This window comes from Pleurodeles waltl, chromosome 10 (assembly GCF_031143425.1).
Source record: "Pleurodeles waltl isolate 20211129_DDA chromosome 10, aPleWal1.hap1.20221129, whole genome shotgun sequence".
NCBI classification, from domain to species: Eukaryota; Metazoa; Chordata; class Amphibia; order Caudata; family Salamandridae; genus Pleurodeles; species Pleurodeles waltl.
In genome coordinates, this window is record NC_090449.1 from 270,332,870 (window position 1) to 270,359,143 (window position 26,274).

Below are 26,274 nucleotides of genomic sequence, written 5' to 3' on the forward strand. Positions count from 1 at the left end.
GGTGAGTCCTTTGAGCAGCCAGGCAGTTCTTCTTGACAGGATGTAGTTTCTGGTTCAGGTTCCTTCTCCAGCAAGTGTCCAATGAGGTAGGGCAGAGGCCCTGTTTTATACCCAAATGTGCCTTTGAAGTGGGGGAGACTTCAAAGAGTGGCTAAGAAGTGCACTAGGTCCCCTTTCAGTTCAATCCTGTCTGCCAGGGTCCCAGTAGGGGGTGTGGCAGTCCTTTGTGTGAGAGCAGGCCCTCCACCCTCCCAGCCCAGGAAGACCCATTCAAAATGCAGATGTATGCAAGTGAGGCGGAGTACCCTGTGTTTGGGGTGTGTCTGAGTGAATCCACAAGGAGCTGTCAACCAAGCCCAGCCAGACGTGGATTGTAAGTCACAGAAAGATTTAAGTGCAAAGAAATGCTCACTTTCTAAAAGTGGCATTTCTAGAATAGTAATATTAAATCTGACTTCACCAGTCAGCAGGATTTTGTATTACCATTCTGGCCATACTAAATATGACCTTCCTGCTCCTTTCAGATCAGCAGCTGCCACTTCAACAGTGTATGAGGGCAGCCCCAATGTTAGCCTATGAAGGGAGCAGGTCTCACAGTAGTGTAAAAACAAATTTAGGAGTTTTACACTACCAGGACATATAGCTACATATGTACATGTCCTGCCTTTTACCTACACAGCACCCTGCTCTAGGGGTTACCTAGGGCACACATTAGGGGTGACTTATATGTAGAAAAAGGGAAGTTCTAGGCTTGGCAAGTACTTTTAAATGCCAAGTCGGGGTGGCAGTGAAACTGCACACACAGGTCTTGCAATGGCAAGCCTGAGACAAGGTTAAGGGGGCTACTTGAGTGGGTGGCACAACCAGTGCTGCAGATCCACTAGTAGCATTTAATCTACAGGCCCTAGGCACCTGTAGTGCACATTACTAGGGTCTTATAAGTAGATTAAATAGTTCAAGCAGGTATGATCCAAAGTTACCATGTTTAAAGGGAGAGAGCATATGCACTTTAGCACTGGTTAGCAGTGGTAAAGTGCGCAGAGTCTAAAAACCAGCAAAAACAGTATCCAAAAAGTGGATGGAGGCAGGCAAAAAGTTAGGGGTGACTACCCTAAGGCTGTCAGGTCTAACATTAACTATGTAAAATAAACTTGATTGATTAATTGAAATAGGCAGAAGGTAGCAGTGGCAAAAGAGTGAAATGAGTACAGAGAAAGAATGGAAAAACAGCTATTTAAACACAATAAAGACAGGGCAAAACAATAAGGTCAGCACAAAATAGCAGGCAGAAAAAGACTAACCAACAAAACAGAAACAAAACAGACAAACAGATTCACAAGCGAGTGGAGAGAATGTGTGTGTGAAAGACAGAGAGAGAGAGAGTGAGTGACAACAGAGATACTTTAGAAGAACTGGGTAGGGTGCCTCAGAAAGCACAGGAGTGGGGTCCCCAAGGGCTGGGCCTAGTCTGAGGACAAGGCACAGGTAAGTCCAGGTAGGAGCTATGCATCTCTTACTTATTAAGTAAGGTAAGCCCCTTGTAAAAGGTCCTCATGGTACCAAGGGCCCTGTGGCTACAAAAGGGCCCCAAGGGCTGCAGAAGGTGTAATGCCACCCTAGTGGACTCCTCCACACACACAGGCGTACTGCCATTGCAGCTTGTGTGTGTTGGGGGAGAAAAAGAATGTCAACATGGCATCTCCCTCAGGGTGCCATGCCCACAAACCACTGCCTGTGTCATAGGTAAGTCATCCCTCTAGCAGGCCTTACTATAACACCAAACAGGGCGGCAGGAAGGGACAAATCAAATGATGATTTCCAAAAATAGTACTTAATTCTATTTCTTTTTGGTTAATTTCTTTCCCATATTTATTTCAATAAATTCAAAATAGGAGCTGTGGTTATTCAATAAATCATTAGACACCACATCAATACAAACATACATAATATGTACATAGACAGTAGACAATACAATACTTACAATACTAACAAATAATATAATCTTTAAAGTTTGACAATGTAAGAAACCAAAGGAGGGTTATGCCCCACACATTTCATCAGTGGTCACTGTCATGCGAATAAAATTGTGATCCACTACCAATGGTGAGGACTCGGGCTTTTATTGCACTTAGCTGTCAAAAAACTGTGTATTTCTTTTCCACAGGAATTATATGGTGCAAATAAAGTCTCTTAATTATAGTCCATTGCTTAACGAGCCCACAAACTTGCAAGGAAAATGTCAACGCGTTTCGGCCTTCTGATTTAGGGCCTCATCAGGACTGGAGAAGGGCAATATCATCTCTGAACTTCATTTGAGGAGGGAATTACTGACAATCAGCCTCATTTCCTTCTGTGCAGTCATTGTTTTTGGAACTCATCATTTGATTTGTCCCTTCCTGCCGCCCTGTTTGGTGTTATAGATTATAGATTGACCCTAGGTAGGATAGGGTAATAGGGTCCCCCCCTGTTTCTAGCTCTAGCAGGCCTTACAGCCCTAAAGCAGGGTGCACTATACACAGGTGAGGGCATACTGCATAAGCAATATGCCCCTACAGTGCCTATGTCCATTCTTAGACATTGTAAGTGCAGGGTGGCCATATTGAGTACATGGGTTGGGAGTTTGTCATTAAGACCTCTACAGCTCTATGATGGCTTCACTGAAGTCTGGAAGTTTGTTATCACATTTCTCAGCACAATAAACCCCCACTCATGCTAGTGTTGGACTTATTGAAAAATGCACCCAGAGGGCATCTTAGAAATGCCCCCTGTATTTTAACCAAACCTCTAGTGCAGGACTGACAGGTCTGTGCCAGCCTGCCACTTCCAGACACGTTTCTGACCTCATGGGGTGAGAACCTTTGTGCTCTCTGAGGCCAGGCAGAAAGCCTGTACTGTGAGGAAGTGCTTCATACCTACCCCCTGCAGGAACTGTAACACCAGGCAGTGAAGCTCAAATACTCAGGCCTCCTGTTACAGTGCCCCAGGGCACTCCAGCTAGTGGAGATGCCCATCCACCAGACAAAGCCCCACTTTTGGCAGCATGTCCATCTGGAAAATTAGGAAAAACTAGGAGGAGTGACCACTTCAGCTAGGACTACCCCTAAGGTGCCCCCCGCAGAATCCTCCATCTTGGTTTGGAGGACAGGGACCAATAGAGTTAGGTCTGTGTCCCCATACCTAAAGGGAGAGGACACCGGAAGGGTGTAGTCCCCCTCAGGAGCACTAGCCACTGGCTTCTGCCCTTTGACCACTGTAACACCCCATAATCCAGGATTTAAGGGCTCCCCTGAACATAGCTCATTAGATTCCTGGTGACCTCAAGAAGATGACAAGAAGAAAAAAGAAGCACTGCTAAGCTGACCCTCAGCAGAGAAGACTGCAGATACCAACTGATTTGGCCCCAGCCTTACCGGCCTGTCTACAGCTTCTGAAGCCCCTGCTACAATTGGTGATGCATCCTGCAGGACAGCAACCTCTTCAAAACCCCAAGACTGCTTCCTGCCCAACAGAGGACCAAGATCTCCTGAGGACAGCAGCCCTGTCTACAAAGAAACTCCAGCAAAGGACTCTAGAACTGTCCCGGATCCATGAGTCCTGCCCACTTTGCATATGATGTCCCTGGCCCGTGTCCAGGGGACCACCTGTCCAGAGCAGGTCCCCAGGCAATTCCGACTTTGTATCCACCCTCGGTTGACTCCTCCTGGCCAGCACAATGACTCCTCAATCCGGTGGTCCCCCCTGACTGTGAGAGAACCAGACAAAGATTCCCAATGCCTAAAGGTACCCCTGCACCCGTTGGCCTTGGGGAATCTGACCTCTGGTGCAATAACATTCAGCAGGCTTTCCTCCTCCTTGTCCTGCCTGTAGTTTTCCTGAACCAACCTCCTGGACCTAGCCTGAAGCCTACTTGTGACCCCCTGGTCCCCCTGTTCAAAAGCATTGGAAGCCCGTTGCTGAGTCTGCATCCTGCACCCGGCTGCACCTGTGCCGAACAGGGTGTGAGTTTGGTACTGACCTGTGGCCCCCGTGCTCTTCTCAACCCCCCAAGGCCTGTCCTCCGAAGACACGGGTACTTATCTGCTGGCAGATCCTATTCCGAGAGCCCCCAGTCTCCACAGGAGCCCATTTTAAAACTTTGACTTCTGCACCCTGCTGGTCTCGTGTTTTTGGTGGTGGGTGTTTGGGGTTAACTTGAACCTCAACCTGTGGACATCCTAATCCCTGGAGACTGGAACTGTAAGTCGTGTACTTACCTTGAAACTGTACTTTTTCCTTCCTCCAAGAACTGTGTTTGAAAATTGCACTTTCGACTTTTAAAACAGATTATTGCTATTTACTAAAAACCCATTAACTTCCTAAATTGAAACAAAGCGGTGTAGATACATATGCTTTCTACTTACTTGTAAATGTATTTACCTGCAAACTGAATCCTGTGGTTCTTGAAATAAAGTAACAAACTATATTTTTGCTATAAAGTGAGCGGCCCTGTCTTGACACACGCATACATCCAGACATGCTCGCACACATTCTTACAATGATCACACTGACATGCGGACAAACACTAACTTCACCATTCTTACATGTATTCACTCTCATGCATACAACCACGCAAACAACACAACACACACAGACCTCACACTCACGCACACATTCATGCACACACTCAGACACACACACAACAACCCTCACCCTCCCACCTCCCTCCCCTTTCGGAAGACCGACTTAGCTTTGTCGAGAAGGTCTTGCGGCAGGGAACGGGAAGGGTAGCTGCTACCGCCAGAAGAACACCAACAGGCAGTGTCACAGGTCATGATACGGCTGGTGGCGTTCTACTTCCGTGGCTTTGCTGGTGGTAGCAGCGCCGCCTTAACACCATCCGCCAGCATGAACACTGCCGTATTTCCACCTTTCTTGTGGCGGAAGTCCGGCAGTGCTCATAATATGGAGGATGGATGGTAGCCGTTGTGGCAGTATTTTGGTGGCTATCACCGCAGCAGGAGGCGGTTTTTACCACCAAAGTCAAAATGAGCACCTATATCTCATTTTGATATAGTATATACAGAGCCAGCCTACTTCATTGTTTGATCAGTGGTGGAGTCTGATTTTGCATTTGCTGGACTAAGCCAGTACCTGATCACACAGCTCTATCCAAGTATGAGGAGCACGAGGTAGGAGATATTCCAATTCTCAGTATTCATGCAACCCTGGTTCCTAAACCACAAGACATTTTCTACAGGAAGGCTACTTCCATGAGAGTTAATACCATTCACAAAAAAAGTGGTTTAATAGAGATTGTTCAAAGGCCAAACCAGCATTAAATCTAACTGTTGCGACCCTTTCACAGGGGATGACGACCAGGAATAAATGTAATAGGGCTATAGTGCAGGTGAAGAAAACCTGGGAGGATACTGCTTGGCAGAATTTTCTTGAGGCAACTAGATTCAACGATAACAGGACCTTTTGGAAGGTACTTTCCTAATGCAGCAGTGATGAAGGGAGCTCCTGTTAGTCATATTCAACCGCAGATCACTTTTACAACTTGTATGCTCCACCTAGTGATACATCTAATTATGACTCCTCTTCTTCATGGCAGTCTGTACCTAACCCCTCAATAGGAGAGCATGGGATGGGTAGTAACAGTTTTGATGACCTAATCATCTTTTCTCTGGGTGAAACTAGTACTGCAGTTGTCTCTCTGAAATCGTCTAAAGCTCCTGGTCCAGATAAAATACCAGGATATTTATTTAAATCTGAGCCAATAATCCGGACCAGGTATATATATATATACCTGGTCCAGATTATTATATATATATATATATATATATGGCATCTAAAGTTGTAGCATCTGGGGGCCCCATCCCTGACACCTGGAAGGGGGGGGGGGGTCGAAATAATACCCGTTTATAAGAAAGGTGTAGTGAGTTTTCCTACTAATTACAAACCAATCAGCCTTATTGATAATTTGCAAAACAAAATTGCAAGACAGGTTCTTGATAGGCTGTTGGAGTGGGTTGACCCCAATCAGGTGTTATCTCCCTTTCAAGCTGGCTTTTGTCCCAAAACTAGAAATGCGAATCAAGTCTTTCAGTTGGCTCTATTATATTGGAAGTATGTATTTCTTGCCAAACAAAATGTGTATGTTGCTTTCGTGGACCTTCGGTCCACGTTTGATCTAGTTCCTAGTGGAAAGTTGTGGGAGGCCTTAGATATAGAGGGCGTTCCTAGGAATATAATACAACTATTAGCGCAGTTACATGAAGGCACCTATGCTCAGGTGAGATGGGATAATCGGGGAAAATTAATTGATCATATTTCCATAAAGAGAGGGGTTTGTCAAGGTTGCGTGCTGGCACCAACATTATTCAGCCTATACATAAATAGAGTGGCTCAAGTGTTAACCTTTTGCCAGAATGACACTTCCACTCTAAGGTCCATATTTATACTTTTGATGCAAAACTGCGCGAACGCAGTTTTGCGTCAAAAAATTTAACGCGGACTAATGCCATTTCTTTGCACCACCCAGGCGTTAAATTTATACTTTGATGCACGGTGACGCAAAGCACGGGTTAGAGTCTATTTTTTTACTCTAACCATTGCGGCGCGTCATAAAGCAAAATGACATTAACGCAGGGAAAATGACTTAATCTGGATTGCGATGTCGCAAACCGGGTGTGCGCCATTTACCACCGCATTAGCATAAAAAAGCGGGGCAAACGCAGCAAACAGTGCTAATGAGCCCCAAAATGGACCCCAGAAGCAATGAGAGACCCCAGGGAGACCCCAGGGATACCCCAATCGACCAGGAGGACACAGACAGGACCCAGGAGAGGGAGAAGAAGAAAAGGAAGTGTAGTTTCAGTGCAGAGGAGCATGAAATACTGGTTAGAGAGGTGACGGAGCACCAGCATCAACTTTCGTCACCTCAAAATTGCCAATTGGGAGGAGAGAGGGAATTTGGCAACAAATTGTTGACAAGATCAACAGTGTGGCAGAGGTCCGAGAACAGTCACGGAGTGCAAGAAATGCTGGCATGACTGAAAGTGCAGGACGAAGGAAAAATGGCAAGGAACAGGAAGGCAGCACTGCAGACTGGAGGTGGGAGTCCAGCACCGCAGGAGGACCTGGACGAGATGGAGGAGATGGTGGCAGCCATCATCTTAGAGCAGATCATCACAGGAATCACAGGACAGGACAGTGCAGACTACCAGGAAACAACACATATGCAGGTTAAGTTGCATGGGGGACCAAAATGCCTAAATGTTTACTGCAAGCAGGGGAAGGTACATACCTACTACACAATGCATGTCAGCCATGGAAATCAGGCAGTGGAAAGGGCAAAGGGGCACAGCACGGGTGCATGGGCTGTGCAGGGGAAACCAGGGGCACAGCACAACACAACACCAACAACCTTTGCATGGGGGTACTCTGCCCTACCAAGTCTGATGGAAAGGCAAAGCCAGTCCAGGAGGGTAGGGTAGAATGTAAAACTGGGCTGCTGTCACAGGACAGCTGCTATTGTCACAATGTGAACTAGGGGACAATGTCTAGTCTCAGGCCATTTCTGTAAGTGGCATTTACCATTGACAACAGTTGCCACTACCACCTGTGCTGTGTGTGCTGGTCAAGTAGCAAATGGCCGTTTGGTGACCATTGAACAAACACACCCAAAATAGAGGGTTCAGGATGACGACGTGACCAATCCCCTTCAATTTCTAACAAAGTGTAAATCCTGCCAAATGTTCATGTCTATAGGCGCAATAAATATCATGTATTGTTACTTACATTATGAAGTACACAGCAGTAATGTCATACCCATGCTGCTCATGTCAGGGTCTACCCCGTGCCTGTGTTACAATAGCTGCAATGCCACCTTGCAACATCTCAACTGTCATTGAGGTTGAGGACATATGTGTCTAGCTAGTGAAACACAACCGCACTGTCTTAAGAGGAAATGGAACACTGCCAGACCCATCAGTGCAATCCAATGTAGCACACATTGGCAAACATCAACATGACACACTACCAATGCTGACACCTGTATCGTGTCATGCCAATGACATACATGGTATGTGCTAAGTCTCAGAAACGTGTAGGTGTATGTGAAATATCAGAGACTGGGTCAGTCCTATATTGTTATGTGTGGTGCAAGTGGCATCAGAACACTCACAGGCATTGCAAGGTATCACCATGCTAATTGAAGTAGAGGGAGGTTTGAGTAGGACAAGAAGGTGGCAACACACAATTTGGACTGAACCTACACCTAGAGGATGTGACCCAGACAGTTCCCCAAATTGCCCACACTACATGTGACATGCAGGTGGGGCATAGGCCTGTGAGAATGCTAATATTAGTGACAGGAACAATGAACAGGAACCAAGATTACAATGTTCCACAAATAGGAAGTCAGTGACGTCACATTACAACTGCCACAACACAGACACACTAATTGTACAATATATCATTGCAGAGGACGATGGCTCTCCTGTGGAAATGCCTGTCCTGAACTACCCTGATGACATGGATGACGAGCTGACAACCATTATCCAGCAAACCTTCCAAGATGTCCTTGAAACCCTCCACACCCCACCTTCACCTGCAAGGAGGAGCACAGATGTAGCATCCATGACAGAGTAATCACCCACCACCCCAATAGTATGACCTACCAGCTCCAACACAGCTGAGGACTCTGATGACACTGGTACCACCTTTGAGAGGACAGTAGTGGGAGTACAGCGGGAGCTCGCCATGGAGGTGCAGGTCGGGGTGCAAAATAAGGCAGCCAGCCTTGAGGGGATGTGCATGTGCATGATGTCATCCGCAGAACAGTCAGCAGCCATGCAAGTCCAACAATCCCTACTGCAAGAACTACAAAAGTGTGTGAGGGATTTCACCACAGCAGTTAGGGAGTTGCCACAACACCTGGCATCCCAAACATTTCACTGCGTGCATGACTACAATCAAACCCCCTCAGGGCCGACCTGGCTGCCTACCACAGCAATGTAGCTGCTATCTTCAATAACCAGCAGCTGTAATGCCCTTAATAGTCCCACAGTTTGCAGCTTCCGGGAATTCAGAGTCCACATCTACAAACACTGAAGTGTGTGTTGCCCCCTCAAACCCACCACCACCAAGGGCAGAGGAAACGACACACACATCAGAAGATGAAGACGTGGAACAGATGACCTTCAGCCGTAGGAGTACCCGGTAGCACCAGTCCATGCCACATGGGCACTGATTTTTCTATGTCCTGTGCTTGTGAACATGACAGTCTTGCTACAGTTGGTAACATGCACTGCTCTCCAGCACACTGTTTACCTTACCACTATGGACTGCAATCGTCTCTCACTACCTATGGCAATTTATGTTCCTCTCCACTGAATGACACTCCATCACAGCATGTCCAATGACATGTCCCTCACCATTGCACTTGTGTTGCGTCACAATAGAAGGCGCCACACTAATGGACTTACAATCCTGGACTATGTAAATATTGCACTACAGCACTTTAAAATTAACAGCACCTACAAAACCACTTTGTCTCTGTGTAATGTGACACATCAACTGTGTAGGAAATTTGTGATGCATGTAACATGTCAATGGCCACAGAATGTCAATACAATAGTGTAGAAAGAATGTGGGCTGACATCTAGGCACAAGGGTCTGGATTTTATCATCATCTATGCTGCCTTTGGCTTATTTCTGACAGTAAAGTATCACAAACAGTATAATGGTGTGTAGAAATGTATATGTCAGGTCCAAACAATCTACAAGATGAAACTCAATGTGGCCCACATTCCCTACAAGACGATCATTATGTATGTGACATATGACTCTAAACTTTAATCCCACACCCACATCATACTGCAGGAATGGATGTTTGCAAGTGTGTGGACAATAATGTCACCTGGGAGTACAATGTAATAAGTCATAGGTGTGATTTATGTATACTGAACTTCATAAGATTATGACACCACTCAGTTCATCAGAGTTCACATGAACATCAGCCTGAAGGCAGACGTCCCACAGTGCCCAAGATTCCAACACAGGACTCAAACGATGACAGTTTGAAAATCACACCAACCTTTACAACACATTGGGTACCATAGTTACCTTGAGTGCTGGGTGCAATGGATGGCAGATGCATAGAGATGCAGCTTTGTTGTAGCTGCCAATGTGACAGCTCATTTGGAAGTGGGACTAAACATGTCAAGAATGGGATGTGGATGCAGGATGGAACACACAGGCCAACACAAATCTGACACTGTACAGTCATGCAAAGGCCCTGATCCCCAAGCATATGATACATACTGTAAAGGAGTACAGCAAACTTTATTATATATGTATGAAAGGAAACTCAAACTATGGCAAACACCTAAGCTAACCTAACCTATCCTAACTATACATTACAACACAACTGGCCCTAACTACCCTAAGCTAAACTTACTTACCACATGTATCTAAACACTCTAAACATCAACCCCCACCCCCTTATATGACGGGACACGTGTAGGACAACATATACTAACTAATCCTAAACAAATATATATATTTTTTGTATTTTTTTGTATTATTTTTTTTATAATACACTTAAACTCCAACATCATCCAACAAACAAACATGTAATAATATAACTCCCCCAACCCACTTATCCTAACTAAACTAACAGCCTACTCTAACCTAACACTAAGCCCCCTATACCCACTAAGGAAAAAGTATGAGTAAAGAGGAGGGAGGGGACGGATTTAGGGATGAGGATCAATAAGTTCAAAGATTGGCCCTCCTCAGGATTTTCATTATCCCTTGCAGTCTCCTGCTGTTGCGGGCCACCTACTGCTGCACAGTGTCCATGCGGCGCAACATACGTTGCATGTCACGTTGTAGGGTTCTGAAATACGCCATGTCCATTACTGCAACTGTGGTTGTCTGTGTAGCACTTGATGTAGCAGTGGTTGGAGGTGGAGGTGCATAAGGTGCTGCTGTAGGGCCTTGGGCTGACGAGGTTGAGGGACCAGCTGGAGTGGCTGTCAACTGTGCTTTGAGTTGTTGTGGTGGTAGCAGTTGTGGCCAATGCTGGCCCCCCTTGGCTAAATGTACTCCATGCCCCTGTGGCTCTCTCATGACAATGCTGCCTACCCATCATACGGAACCCAGCCTCCACATCGAGGATGTGTCTGTACTGCACTCTGCCTCTGAAATTCATGGATTTCCTGTGCATTCATGTTGGCAGCTGTAAAAATAGAGACAGGCAAACATTAGTGACATCATTGTGTGATACATGTACAGATGATAATATAACACTCCCTCACAAATTGCACATGTAGTCCAAATGATAGAATGTCCCTGAGGAATGACATGCCAACGCAACCTACCCATCAACTATCTAACAGCACAGCAATGCACAACAAGGTGTGTACTTAATTAAATAATCTGTGCATATTTGTAGTGCTATTCGTCACATAACAAACGCTGAAAGTATTCAGCATGTGCCAGGCCAACTAATCCCTATCTTCTGGATCAGATTCAAGGCACACAAGACCTGTGATTTCAATATGGAACTGGCAGAATGGTATGCAGTGGGTAGTCATAAAGGGGCATTGTAGTTTGGCACACATGAATGCTTGAATTATTTGTCTGTCATCTACAATGTGACCACCACACCTAGCTACATGTATTTTCTCCCCCTAAACCTGTGCCTCGGGGGATGGGCTTGCAATACATATTTTCAACCATCAAGGATAATCACAAAGCTTTGTCCAGCTTTGTCCAGCTTTGTCCAGCTGTACATGGCTTTAGTCAGTCCACCACAGGTAAGGAGGCCTGCCAACTAGGATTGAGTCAACCATTAGACACTCACATCTACATTCATGTTTCTATTTGTGGACAACCATCAACATCAGATCTCACTGGCACATTTCCTAAATCAACCACATTGATGCAAGCATCCATCTGGCCTTGACCTGCATGCACGCCTATGACATTTCACTCAAATGCCACGTAAATGGAGTACAACATGTGGAGCTAGATGCTGCAGGACAGTCACCCATACATGTTCAGGGATAGGGATGTAACAGGGATGGCCAAGTTGGCATGTAAAACTGATGAATCACTGTTCTGTGTGAATTAGGGTATGACTTTCTGACTAAATTTTGACCCTGGCCACCTCCAAATAATTTTTTGGCATACATGTAGCAAGAAAGTACCTTGTTCGCCTGCCCATGCCTATTGTGCAGCACTCGACTCCCAATATATGACTCTCTGCCAGTTAATGTCTAAATCTTCCATGGAACACTTTGTCAACCTCCAGTCAAGTCACCTATCAGATCACGTGCCAGCTCATCATATCTTGCAATGAGTCCAACACGCAAGAGTCAATCACACAACAGCTGCAAACACAACACAGGACAAACATATTAACACTTACTGGATACATCTGGGTCCGCAAATTGAGCCACTTCACCTATTGGGTAGGGGGCTGGTCTACCTGTAAAACATCGAAGGGTGATATGTGCTCAATGTCTGCTCACTGTACAAAAGTTGGAAAAACAAATCACTGTGTGTGACATTTTATATGACAGAGCTGCACATCAGGCATGTAGACACCCCAACAGACATACCACTGCAAACATGCACTGACACTGTCACTACAGTGAGTGATAGACACACATATGTACACATGCACTGGCCCTGAAAAAATCATGTGGTGCCAAACATGATTACTCAATTCCAGAGGGTACTCCATTTCATCTTTTGTAATTGGGAGACACATGCAATGCCATATTCCTGGTGCACTGCAATACCAGTGACTCGGGTATTGTGGCTTGTGCATCAAGGGACAATGAGTAACTGTGTGATGCTCATGTGGGTTGATTTGCGTTCAGGAATTATTGTGCTTTCAGTGGTCCATAATAGGTGTGCCAGTGTTGTATGTAGGTTGCATATGCCACATTGGCAGTGTACCCTGAGCCGCATATGGCCCCTATGACAACATGATGGCAGGGATCCTGTGTGACAATGTTACGCTATATATGGATAGGACACTTTTCGGATACAAAACAGCAAAAAGATGTATGCTGACAGTGTCTTAGTTGATCATCCTTGACAGAATGCATGGGCACAAGTGTCTGTGACTGCCTTCATACTGGGAACTTAACATTTGTAGAAATGCTGCAATATTTCAGCAGGGGTGTACCAAAAGTAAAATAACAACCCATTTCTTCCCTACAATAGTATCATGGAAGCAGTCAGTGGCCCCTTGCACAACATCATGCTCAAAAATAGTTTGTGACCATGCATTCACAAAGAGCAGGAACCCCATGCTGACCCTTTCACTTTAGAAAATGGGTTGGCACCAAAGTGACACAGATGGAAACTGCACTAGCTCAGTTCCAGCAATTGCGCCCAAGCAAAAACTTTTGTTGGGCCCTGCTACTCAATGATAGGATTTCAACGCCTACTCCGAAATGCCACAAGATGACCCTGTTTTGTGCTAATGCAATCTGGTAGCATAATGGCCCATTTGGGTTTGGCCATGTGAATGTTTATTTGTCCAGACGTAAACACACAGGAACAGTGAACTTAGGGCCAGATCTGTAATTTATTTTGTGTCACATTTGCTTCATTTGTTGATGCAGCAGCTGTGCATAATAGAAAAATATACTTGAATGAGGCAAGTGTGCGCTGCTTCTGTGTCCAGAAATTACACAAATGCAGGGCAGTCAAAGTAGAAATATGGGCCTAAGATAATAGTGAAGGTTATGAAGAGCTTGGTACGTATGGCCCTGAATACTTTTCGGACAAGGTTCCACAAAACTGTGGACTACGTTGTTTCCATGCATTACCATGTGAAATATATCCCATTGCTGGTACACTCACAGTTTGTTCAACTTGCATTCCACATGTCCACAAACATTGCATGCAGCTTGTCACACCATCTGCTACTGTCACTCCAGAGCATTGTACTGTACACATTAGTCAATTTGGTACTCATCAACAGGGCCACCAATCACCACACCCAGGTGGTCCAGCAGGTCCTGCTCTCGGCCCACCAAGTCAGCCCAGCAATGCTTCAGCTGGTGATCGTTTCATTGGGTGTTGAAAATGCACCTCAGGTGGAACAGCACCTTTGCCCACCTCAGCCTTCTTGCCTCCATGTGATACCCCTGTATCACATGGCCCCGAACCTCCAACATCAGGGGAGGAAGTGGCACACCAGCCACACAAATGCCCCTAGCTCCCCCTCATCCATTCACCCCAGCCGTGGCCTTCCTGACATCACAACAAAACAATAAATGAAATGGTAAAGAGGGAAAAACAGGGAAAGGAGGTGGAAAAAGGAAACCCACAGACAGCTACCCCAACTAATACTACCCACAAACAGACTCCCAACAGTTCAAAGACAAATCTAAATACAATAAATGACACAAATAAACTTACACAGGATACCAAAGACCCTTACCAAACACCAAAAGACAGTATAAACAGCACACAGGAGACAAATCACAATATTCACAGAGAGACAAGTCAAAAGACAGCCACACAGTCTAGAATAATCACAGACTGCAAAGTGAAAGTGAAAGTACACCCACTGTACCATTTCTGCAAACAGGAAATCCTGTTACATCACTTCCTGTCTCATTTACGGCCTGTTTTTTGTCTTGAGTGTAAATTTTTGATGCTTACGGGGTTTGCATCAATATATGTTTTTTACACATGCAGTAAAATTCCCACACATTCAAGGACCAATACATTTTCAATGGATATCCGCATGCCTGGTGTGCGCCGGTGGAATTAACACTAGGGACCAATTGATGTATAATATGCATGAGCGTAATTGTTTGGATCAAATCTGTTTATTGATTTCAACATATAAACATATAAAGTACAGCACATAGTAGTGTGACAAACACAATGCAGCACTTCTAGCCAGAAGCTTTAAAGCGGCCTATAGAAATCCATCCCCCGTGTAGCCATGTCAGAAGGGACCTCCCCTCCGCCTCCTTGCAACCCCATGAACAGGTGGGCCACTCGCAAAAGTCTGTTGCGTTGCGAAGGGAACTCCATACATTGTAATACAAAGCATAGAAATAGCTAATAAAACACCAACATTGCTTCCCTTGAAAGACCCCGTCATCCTCCGATCTCTCCGGTCCCCCGCCCCGCCCCCGCATTGCCCCAGTTCTCCCAAAGATCCCTACACACAGACACACTACCAGAGGTTCAGGTCAGCCCCAGTACTCTCAGATAAGTCGGGCATGTTAACTCAGTGAATTCTGTGGATAAAATCTGCAAGAGCGGTCTCCATAAGGCATTCAGATCACCCACCCGCTGTTGATAGGCCAGAGTAAGCTTCTCCATTGCCAGAATAAACCACAGCTTCTGCAGCCAGGACACGTATGTTGGTACCCTGTCTGTCCCCCACAACGCTAGAATCAGCTGCAGCGCCGCATTGAGGGCCAGGGCCATCTGCCGCCCTTTTAGCAATCGCAGAGGAAAGGTGAGGGGATTGGGCAGACCCAGCAAGATGTACAATAGAAATCTAGGAATCTTAGTATTAAACGCTATATCAACAGTGTCTATACTGCTCTCCCAATATCTATGGAGCTTGGGGCAATGCCAAAGTAAGTGCACAAGTGTACCCATGCCCCCACACCCCCTCCAACAGAGGCTAGACTTAGTGGGATTCCATGTGTGCATCCTTGCTGGGGTGTAGTACCAGTAGGAGGCCACCTTATATGCTGTCTCCGTCCCTGCCGCATTATGGGCCGTATGATGTATCCTATAAAAGTTACTATCCCACTCTTCTTCAGAAAGCTCCCTTCCCAGCTCCCTCTCCCATCGCAACTGTCCCTTGGATTTAGACATATGCCCCTCCCCCTGCAATAGCCTGTAAATCTCCGAAATTACTCTTTTATCATCCTTCTTCATCAGGAGCCATTTCTCAAACGGCGTTAGCGGCCTATCTATTAATGCTCTATTAGCCAGCAACAGGGCCCAGTTCTGGATCGGATAGTACATCATCCTATCCGCCTCTGTCAAGCCATATGTCTCTCTCATCTGGTCAAAGGGAATAACTCCTTTCTCATCAAAAAGGCTCCCCACCCTTTTACAGCCCCCCACATGCCAACGTCGCAAAGCTTCCACGTGTAGCCCAGGCTCAAATACAGGATTCGCACCTATAGGAGTCATCGGGGATGGAAACCACGTCAGCCCCAACCGACCAGCCACCACATCCCATATACGTAACGTTGCTCCTGTGATCAGGGAAGAATAAAGTCCCCCCGCCCTGTGCCGACATCGGAGCCAGGGCTCCTTCCATATATGAGAGCCCGCCACCGCCTGGTCCATAAAGCACCATTGTTTCTCAGTAAGCGAGCGGCTCCACTCTAAAAGAAAATGCAACTGTGTTGCCTGAAAACATTGCAAAATACAGGGAACAGCCAGCCCCCCCTCCCCCTTAGGGTGATACAGAACGCATCGCGGAAGGCGCGCCGTTTGACCCTCCCAGACAAATCTCAGAACCGCCGCTTGAAGAGTCGCTATCGTCCAGGGCGGAGGAGTCAGGGGTAGTGCCTGGAATACATGCAGTATATGCGGCAAGCCTGTCATCATCACCGCCGCCACCCTGCCCAGCCAGGACAGCTTGAGTCTCCCCAGGTCTCCATATCTCGCTGCACTTCACAAACCAACTTTGTGTAATTCAAGCTCGCCGTCTTTGCAGCAGAAGGTGCCAGATCAATCCCTAAGTAGGAAAGCCGCGAGGACGACCATAGAAAGGGGCATCGGGTTCTCAGATCTTCCTCATGATCCGAGCTTATAAACCGACTAAGGACCTGCGACTTCTGCATATTCACCCGGAATCACGAGACCCGGCCAAACTCATCAAGTAATCCCATCAGCGCAGGCAGCGAAGTCGCGGGCTCCTCCAAGGTAAGGATCACATCATCTGCATACAAGGTAATGAGATGATTATTGCCTCCGAATTTCACGCCAGAGATCAAAGGGCTGTCTCGCAGACACTGCGCCAGGGGCTCCATGTATAGCGCAAACAAGAGGGGAGAGAGCGGGCACCCTTGTCGAGTCCCTCGCCCAATTGGAAACGGCAATGAAAGCGTACCATTAACTCGGACAGCAGCCCTGGGAGACTGGTAGATGCATCAGGTCCACGTCATGAAACCAGGGCCAAGTCCGAAACACTCCAACACTCTAAAAAGATATGGCCAGTGAACCCTATTGAACACCTTTTTCGCGTCAATAGAGAAGAAGAGTGCCTCCCGGCGAGAACGATCCGTTTTGTCTAGCAAATGAAGCAACCGCTTCGTATTATCGCTGCACTGTCGGTGCGGTATAAAACCTGCATGATCCAGGTCAACAAGACCCGGCATATAGAAATTAAGGCGATGGGCGAGTATTCCTGTGAATAGTTTGGCATCTATATTCAGTAGCAAAATTGGCCCATAGGAAGCGCACTCCTCTGGGTCTTTCCCCGGCTTATGTACAACTACAAAAGTAGCACCCAGCATACTGGGCGTTAGGACTCCCGATGTCCGGAAGGAGTTAAAGAGCCGCACCAAAAGTGGCACAAGTTCCACACAAAAGGTCTTATAGAAAAGTGCCGTAAAGCCATCTGGGCCAGGGGACTTCCCCACCTTTAGGCGTGAAATCGCTGATATGACCTCTTCCACCCTTACAGGTTGGTCCAATGAAGATGCCTCCCTTTCACTATGAGGAGTGATTGCTATACCCTCCAGAAATGTATCCGGAGCCACATTGCTCCGTTCATCTGCCGCATACAACCCCCGGTAAAACTCCGCAAATGCCTCTGCAATCTGATCACTCGTTCGGGCTTCCATATCTTAATAGCCAGAAACCTTCCATGCACATCATGTATTTTTGCCACTACTTCCCCAGAGAAAGACCTTGAAAGCAGTATCGCAACCCCAGCATGTTTCGTGGAAGCTAAAGACCAGAATTGCCTAGGGAACCACTTTGAGTGCATGCGATATGTGTCCTTATGCACTAAGGGCCATATTTATACTTTTTGACGCAAAACTGCGCCGTAGTTTTGTATCATTATTACTGCCGGCTAACGCCATTTTGGTGCGCTGGTCGGGTGTCAAATTTATACTTTGACGCACAGCGGCGCAAACCACATGTGGGAGGCTTTTTTTTTTACGCACACCGCAGTGTCAAGTCGTAAAGCAAAACGACGTTAATTCGGCAGAAATGACTGTGGGTCGATTTACGACCCCGCAAACCGGATCTGCGCCGTTTTTTGACGTAATAGCGTTAAAAAAAACGTGAACACCGACATTTCACCAGAGGAGAGCCAAAATGGATCCCAGATGCCACTATAGACCCCAGGAAGATGACAGCAGACCAGGAACCAGCCAGGAGGACCCACACAAGAACCAGGACACTCATAAGAAGAAAATAAAGTGTCGCTTCAGTGCAGAGGAGCAGGAAATTCTATTTAAAGAGGTGACGGAACACCAGCACCAACTGTTTGTCACCTCAAAGTTGCCAATCAGTAGGAGAGAGGCTATATGGCAACAAATTGTTGACAAGATTAACAGTGTGGCAGAAGTACGCAGAACAGTCATCGAGTGCAAGAAACGCTGGCATCACTGCAAGCGCAGGACCAAGGAAAAGATGGCCAGGTACAGGAAGGCAGCACTGCAGACTGGAGGTGGGAGTCCAGCACACCAGGAAGCCCTGGACCACATGGAGGAGATGGTCGCAGCCATCATCCCTGAGGAGATCGTCACAGGGATTCAAGGACAGGAAAGCGCAGACTACCTGGAGACAACGCACATGCAGGGTAAGTCGCATGGGGAATTAAAATGCACTAATGTTAACCGTAAGCGGGGGGGAATACCGACCACAAAATGCATGCAAGTCATCATATACATGGAGTGGCATGGGTAAAGGGGCATGGCATGGGGGCATGGCCTGCACAGACAGAAGCTGGGGCACACCATTACACTAAACAAACAAGAGTGCCATGGGGGCATGCTGTCATGCCAACGATGGAGCAAAGGGAAATCCACGCCAGGAGGGAAGGCCACAATGTCAAACTGACATCCCGGCACACGTCAGCCACCATATCCCCTACATTAACTAGGGCCCTCTTAACAACCTCTAGCCATACCGACAACTGGAATGTAACTGCGACAACAGTTGCCACTACCACTTCCGCTCTGTGTGAAGCTCAAGTAGCCAATGGCAGTAACCTCCCCATGGATCATACACACCTAAATTAGGGGGTTGAGGATGACAACTTCAACAATCCCCTGAAAAAAGACAAAGGCCCCAATACTGTCAAGTGTCAATGCCCATAGTTGTTGCAAACATCAGCCAATTTCAACAACAATAGGAGCTACACAGCACTAAGGACATACCCATGCTGCATATGTCAGGGTCCATCCTGTGCCTAGGTCACAATGTAACATCCCAAATGTCATACTGCTCAGACAACAGCATTGGGGGGGGCCCATGTAACTGGTCAATGACATACACCTGCACAGTCAGAGGAGGAAATAGGACACTAATACGACAATAAGGGCAATCCAATGTACCACACATTCCCCAACATCAGCAGTACACATTACCAATGCCAACATCCATATCGTGTCATAACATTGCTATGCATAGGAAATGCCACATGTCAAATACATTTAAGTGGATGTGAAAGATCAGAAATTGGGGCAGGTCCAGATTGTTAAGTGTGCTGCCAGTGCCATCAGAACACCCACAGCCAGTGAAAGGTCTCACCATGAGAATGGATGTACACGGAGGGTTGAGTAGGACAAGAAGGTGGCAATTCTCTATTTGGCCAAAGCCAACACCTAGAAGAGATGATGCCGACAAGTCTAATAACTTAATAACATACATGTGACATGCAGGTGGGCCATAGGCCTGGGAGAATGCCAATCTGAAGGACTGGAGCAATGAACACGAAACAAGATCACAATGTGAATTCATCACAAGGCAGGCATGTCACATCACTCACGCCACAACACAGACACACTAATTGTACCCTGTTTCATTGAGGAGGAAGATGGATCTCCTGCGGATATGCCGGCCCCAGATTACCTTGATGACATGGATGATGAGCTGATAAACATTCCCCAGGAGACTATCCAAAAGGTCCTTGAAACCCTCCAGACCCCACCTTCAGTCACAAGGAGGAGCACAGAACAAGCAGCCATCGCAGAGGATCCACCCACCACCCCATTTGTAAGACCTGCCAGCTCCAATACAGCTGAGGACTCAGACGACACAGGCACCAGCTTTGAGAGAACTGTAGCTGGGGTACAGCTGGATCTGGCCAAGGAGGTGCGGGTGGGGATGCAAACTATGGCAGCCAGCCGAGAAGGGGTGCGTTTGTGCATGATGTCATCTGCAGATCAGGCAGCAGCTCTGCAAGCCCGAACATCTATCTTGCAGGAACAGCAAAAAAACCAGGAGGAAATCAGCACAGCTGTAATACAGTTGACCCAACACCTACAACAGCAATCCTGTAAACGCGTACACGAATACAACATTGAACCCCTCAGGGCCAACCTGACTGCCTACCATTGTGATGTGGCTGCTATTCTCAAGAACCAGCAGATCCTCCTTGCTGCCGTACTGCCCTTAAGACCTTCACAGGGAGCAGCGACCGGGATGTCTGACTCCACGTCTTCTAACACTGAGGTGTGTGTTGCCCCTTCACAACCACCACCACCAATAACAGAGGAGGCAACACACACATCAGAAGAAGAAGACATGGAACAGATCACATTCACAAGGAAAAGTACCCGGAAGCACTAGTCCCTGCCACATGGCCAACTATTACCAAGGTCCTGCGCTTTGTAACATGCCAGTCTTGCAACAACTCTACTTAATGACTGTTCTGCTTACCACTGTATATCTTGTCAGCCTGCCCAGTGATTGTCTCTTTCCTAATCATTTGCAAATCCTGTCCCTCTGCACTGTCTGAATCATCACCCCAGCATGTCAAAAGCATTTCCGTAACCCCTTTTGTAGGATCACAATGTAAGATGTCACTAAAATGGACTCACAATCATGGACAATGTACAGATAGCACTACAGCACTTTTAAATAAAAAGCACTTACACAACAAATCTGTCTCTGGGTAATGTGACATATCAACTGTGCAGTAGATAACTGAAATGTGCCTACTGTCAAATTATGTAGCTTGTCAATACAACTGTCCTGATATTATGTAGTCTGAGAAATCTGCACAGTGCCCATGATTGCATCATACTCTGTCCATCCTGAGGGACATATCTGATGAAGTGAGAAACCATACACCATCATGCTGTGTTGGACCTTGATTTCAACATGTATGTGTGAAATAGGTGTGGTCCTCTGCTATTGGCCTTCAAAGGAGAAATGTACATGATATATGTCATTTACAGTGTGTGTTTATGTGACCATTGTATGTTACGCATCACATTAGCTCTGGGATTTTCAGTGTCCTAATCAGTATATCAGCAATGCTCCATGAGGCAACACTCTTATTCTGATAGTTAGAGATGAAGGTGTGCAAAAATCATTAGCCATACCATCATATGGTGATTATTATAGGTATTTATTTAAATTAGTTCATTAAAGTGGTGATGGTGATTATATTTAAAAGAAATTGTTCACGATATGTTGCCGCCTGCGTATACCAGCGGCCGTGTTCTGTAGTTCCCCCTCATGTTGCAGACCAGCATCCTCCTCTTCCTTCTCTTCAGGCATGTGTGGCTCTGGTTCCAGGAGGGGAATGTTCCTTTTGATGCAAATGTTGGGCAATATTGCACATGTTAGGATGATCTTACAGACCATCTCCGGGGAATATAGGAGGCTACCACCGGAACCTTGACTTGAGGATGCCGAAGGTCCTCTCGACTATGGTGCGTGTCCTCCTATGTGCGTCGTTGTAGGCACACTCTGCTGCAGTACTCAGGTTGCCAATAGGTGTCATTATCCATGGCTGGTTGCCATACCCCTGATCAGCTGCAAGAGAAAATGAATGGGATCATGTTGATGTAGCTAGCCCCATTGAAATCACCTTTCATGGCAGTAGTTGTCTTGAGTTGTCTGTGACTCTTTTGTGTTATAATGTTGCATACTAGGCTTGTAGGATGTACCATCTGCATTGTGTTGTTTCCTTGGCTGAACAAGTGTTTGGCTGCTGACCGTTTGTCAGCAGTATGTTTTGGGATTTGCAGTACAGTGTGCCATCCCTAGCATTGTGACTAGTGATACAGGTGTCCCTGTGTCTTCACTGGGGGTGAGATCCATACACAGAATCATTTTGACAGTGTTGTTAACACGTTCAATCAATGTACCATGGACATCCCATACCTTTAGACTTATGCAAAGGATTAATGTAAACTTCACTGGGACACTTACAATTTGCAAGGTGACATTTAGGCAACCCACTCCACACGTTGTTATCATTGACGTCTTAACATCAGGCTGTGCAGTAATTTCAGATGTGTGACAGGTTCAATGGTGACCTAAGAAATATGGCTAGTGGTGTGACAATCTCAGTGTGTTCCTGTCCACATGTTGCTGTTGTGGTGTATGTGTTGTGTGTCCTAGAGGGTTGCTGTGCAGTGTGTATATAAGTAGGTTTTTGTACTTACCAACAAGTAGTCCATTGCCATACCGTCCATCCTGGAAGTGTTCATTGATGGTGCAGTGACGGAAGATGAAGGAGTCATGGACACTCCCAGGATACTTAGCCACGATGTTGGTGATCAATCCTTGGTGATCGAATATGGCCTGCACATTGATGGAATGTGTGTGCTTCCTGTTGCGGTAGAGGTGTTCAGTTGCAGCAGGTGGCACAAGGCGTACATGTGTGCAGTCGATTGCACCAAGGACGTGTGGGAAGCCACTAATGAGGTAGAACCCCTGTTTTGTTTCCTGCTGCTTCTGCACTTTGTTAGAGAAGCAGATGTGGCGGGGTGTAAGTCCAATGATGGAATCCAGTACTTTGGGCAAAAAGGCAGAGAATGACAGCTGTGATATTCCGGCAACCAGGGCACCAGTTGTTTGAAAAGAGCCACTTGCCAGCATGTGAAGTATGGCAAGCAGCTTGGTTTCTGTTGGGATGGTGCGGGGTGTCAGCAAAGTGGGTGCCAACTGCGGTTCAATGTTTCGCAGCAGCTGCTGAATGGCCTGCCAGTTCAACCTGTACCTCTGGATGATGTTGTGTTCCCTGAGGCCATGAAGGGTTGTTCTGGGGCAGAATATCCTCTCCTGACTTCTGCGCTGCCTTTGGGGTCCCTGCTGGTGTTTGTTGTAGCTGCTGTTGTAGATGTTGGGCTCTGCGTCTGCGGGCACGCTGAATAAGAATCACCTCCATGTCTCCATTTTGCTGTTCTGCTGCTCTGCTGTTGCTTCTGTGTGTTCTGATTAAATACAGGTGTGTTTGCCCCAGTTTAACGCCTGCCCTGACCCAGATGTTAAATTTTGACGCAAATCGGGCTGTGCGTCATTTTCTGGCTCCGCCTCCCGGCCGTGCGTCATTTTTGACCGAAAGCATAAATACGACACACGGCCGTTTCAGTCATTTTTTGGACGCGAACGCCTACCTTGCATATCATTAACGCAAGGCGGGTTGACGCATCCAAAAAATGACGCACACGGCGGAATTTTGACGTCCGCAGGCTTGGGCGTCAAAGTTTAAATACGGGGCAACGTTTTGCGCTGAATGTTCGTCAAACTTTTTGACAAACATTCAGCGCAGATGAAGTATAAATATGCCCCTAAGTGTGTCTCTTGTAACAAACAGATATGACTCCCAGACTTCTCGAGGGCTCACAAGATCGCCAACCTCTTAGTCAGACTGTTGAGCTCACGGACTTTCAAGCTTATACATTTAATAGTCATGTATCAGGAAGGGAAGAGCACTCAAGAAGGGAGGAGCCCTGCGGGGGATCGAGAACAGCCCATCAACTACGGGCAACAGGGCCATACCACTAAGCCACTAAATTATCAAGATCTCAGGGAAGCACACTGAAATAAAACCAGTACGCACAACGGGTGCTCACAACAGAAAAGTCCTCTCACACACATCTCCGCAGAGGCAAAGTCTCAACAGGGCTGTAGAACCTCTCAAGTTCACCGAGCCAGGTCCAACGACTACCACCCGGGCCCCTCTTAAACGGCCACAAGGCCTGAAACTATGCGACCCACATCAGTCCAGCCTTCCTCGGCCACCTCTCCCTTAAGCATTAGTCCCATCGACCAAGCTGCTCAATGCTGACTTCCGTTCCGACATCAGTTCTGAGGAAGTAGGTTGCTGCTGCTTCCTCCTTCTCTCCTTCTGCCGCCAGCACAGACGATCCCCGCCAGCCAAGCCCACGTTCGCACCCCGATCCTGGCTATCACCCTCCAGGCGCAGGAACCGATTTGCCTTCGATATGGACCTCACCTGTCGAAGCTGATCCTCCCATCAGAAGACAAGGCGGAACGGGTGACCCCAAGAGTAGGACACATCATGCGCTCACAAATGCTCTGTAATGGGCTTGATTTCTCGCCACCGCTGCAAAGTCCGTGCCGAGAGGTCCTGAAATAATTGGAGCGCACTCCCTCTAAAATAGCCCGCTGCAAAATGCTTCCTTTAAGCCCGTAGCTGTGAACACAGGCTAGAATATCTGGTGGCCGGTCCCCGTTCCCACCAGCGCGGCCCACTCGATGAATTCTATCTAGCGTGATCTCCCGGGTCTCCTCCAGGCCAAGTACCGAGTGAAACAGCGCCACCACAAAGTCTCCAATGTCCTCCTTCTCAGCCCCTGTCGGCACTCCTTTGATGCGAATATTATGCCTTCTTAAGTGGTTCTCCAAGTCATCCACCGCTATCTATAGGAGGTCCTGCTGCTCCCGCAGGCGGACGAACTCCTGTTGCAGGCCCGTCACTTCCTCACCGCAGGAGATCTCACCATCCTCCATCTGTGCCACTCGCTCACCCAGGGACGTGACCTCCCCTCGCAGCTCCTTCACCTCTTGAGATATGTCCCTTTGGAGTTCCTGAACATTACTCCAGAGTGAGTCGAACAAGGAGGTAAGGAAGCCCTTCGTGACGAGGGTCCCCTCGTTCGCCTCTATCTCCCCACGCATGTCTGGGGACTTCGTCGCCGGTGGCCCCTCAGCCGCTCAACCTGGCACTGGGCGTGCTCCAGTCAGCATTTCTCTTACTGACCGCTCCCGCTTGGACTTGGAGGCCGCCATTGCTCCTGGTTTCTTGTCACGACTGTGCTATCACCCAGCCAGGTCCCCTTTGCAGTCTCTCCAAGGGACCAGGCCACCCCAGGCCTCGTATTCCCACCAACAGCCACTGGCCTTTCGCTCCTGGACTCTCTCTGGCAACTCGCCACCTTGTTGCTTACAGTAGCACCAGGTGAGGCCACCGTGGGCCGACCGCACCGCGATCAGCGGCCCAGCACCGTCACGCCACCTTAAGCCGCCCCACTCCAGAGACGGGGTGACCCAGATGCACCCCGGTTCCTCTGCCGCCTCGTCCGGAGACCCTGTCCTTCAGGGGGAGCCAAGCAATGCGGGCACGTCAGCCTCCAGTTGCCGCCAGCTCTCAGCTCCGTGGTGGGCCCCCGGCACAGTCCTCACTGTGCCACGGCTCTACAGCCCCTTTCTGGGCTCCTGCCACGACTTCACCCGTGGTCAAAGGACCGCCGGGCCCAGGACCCACCACGCGGCTCAGTCCTCCGTGTGCGGCGCTCACCGGCAGCAAATGCGGGCCCAGGCCGTGCGGCTCCACGCCTCTGTCTCTCGCCGCCTCAGGCATCCCCGAACCCCTCGTACGGCCCTCCGCTCCTCGGCACCAGTCGCTACCTCCGGGCTCCCCGGGCCATCGATCTCCGGGGTCGCAAGGCTATTTTCTGAGGCCCGGGCGGCGGAGCTTGGACGAACGCGTCCGCTCACCCCGCCATCTTGGCCACGCCCCGTGAGTGTAATTGTTTAACGCATATGCATCACTTTTTAATGTATATGCGTAATTTTTAGCGCATATGCGTCATTTGTAACACACAAGTGTAATTTTTTAACGCATAACCGTCATTTTTAACTCATATGCGTCATTTTTTGACAGATATGCTTAAACTGTGTTTGGTTCATTTTTTTAATTTTAACATGCATGCAGCCTATAACTAGACAAAGATAGGATGGTATGACCTGCAGTGTGTGTTCTAGTGTTTGGGTAGATGTGGCAGACCATACTACTGCGGCCCATAATACTCATGTTGTTGTGCAGGATTA

The 26,274-nt window shown here is 47.5% G+C and overlaps 1 long non-coding RNA gene across 1 annotated transcript in view; it reads right to left on the minus strand.

Annotated features, from left to right (window-relative positions):
- Window positions 1–10,250: 10,250 nt before the first annotated feature.
- The window catches only part of LOC138260746 (uncharacterized), a 214,524-nt gene continuing 198,500 nt past the window's right edge, over window positions 10,251–26,274 (minus strand). The window contains exons 2-3 of the long non-coding RNA XR_011198957.1: window positions 12,422–12,481; window positions 10,251–11,227 (exon numbers count right to left, since the gene is read on the minus strand). This is a non-coding gene — a long non-coding RNA (uncharacterized lncRNA). The remainder of the gene's footprint in view (window positions 11,228–12,421; window positions 12,482–26,274) is intronic.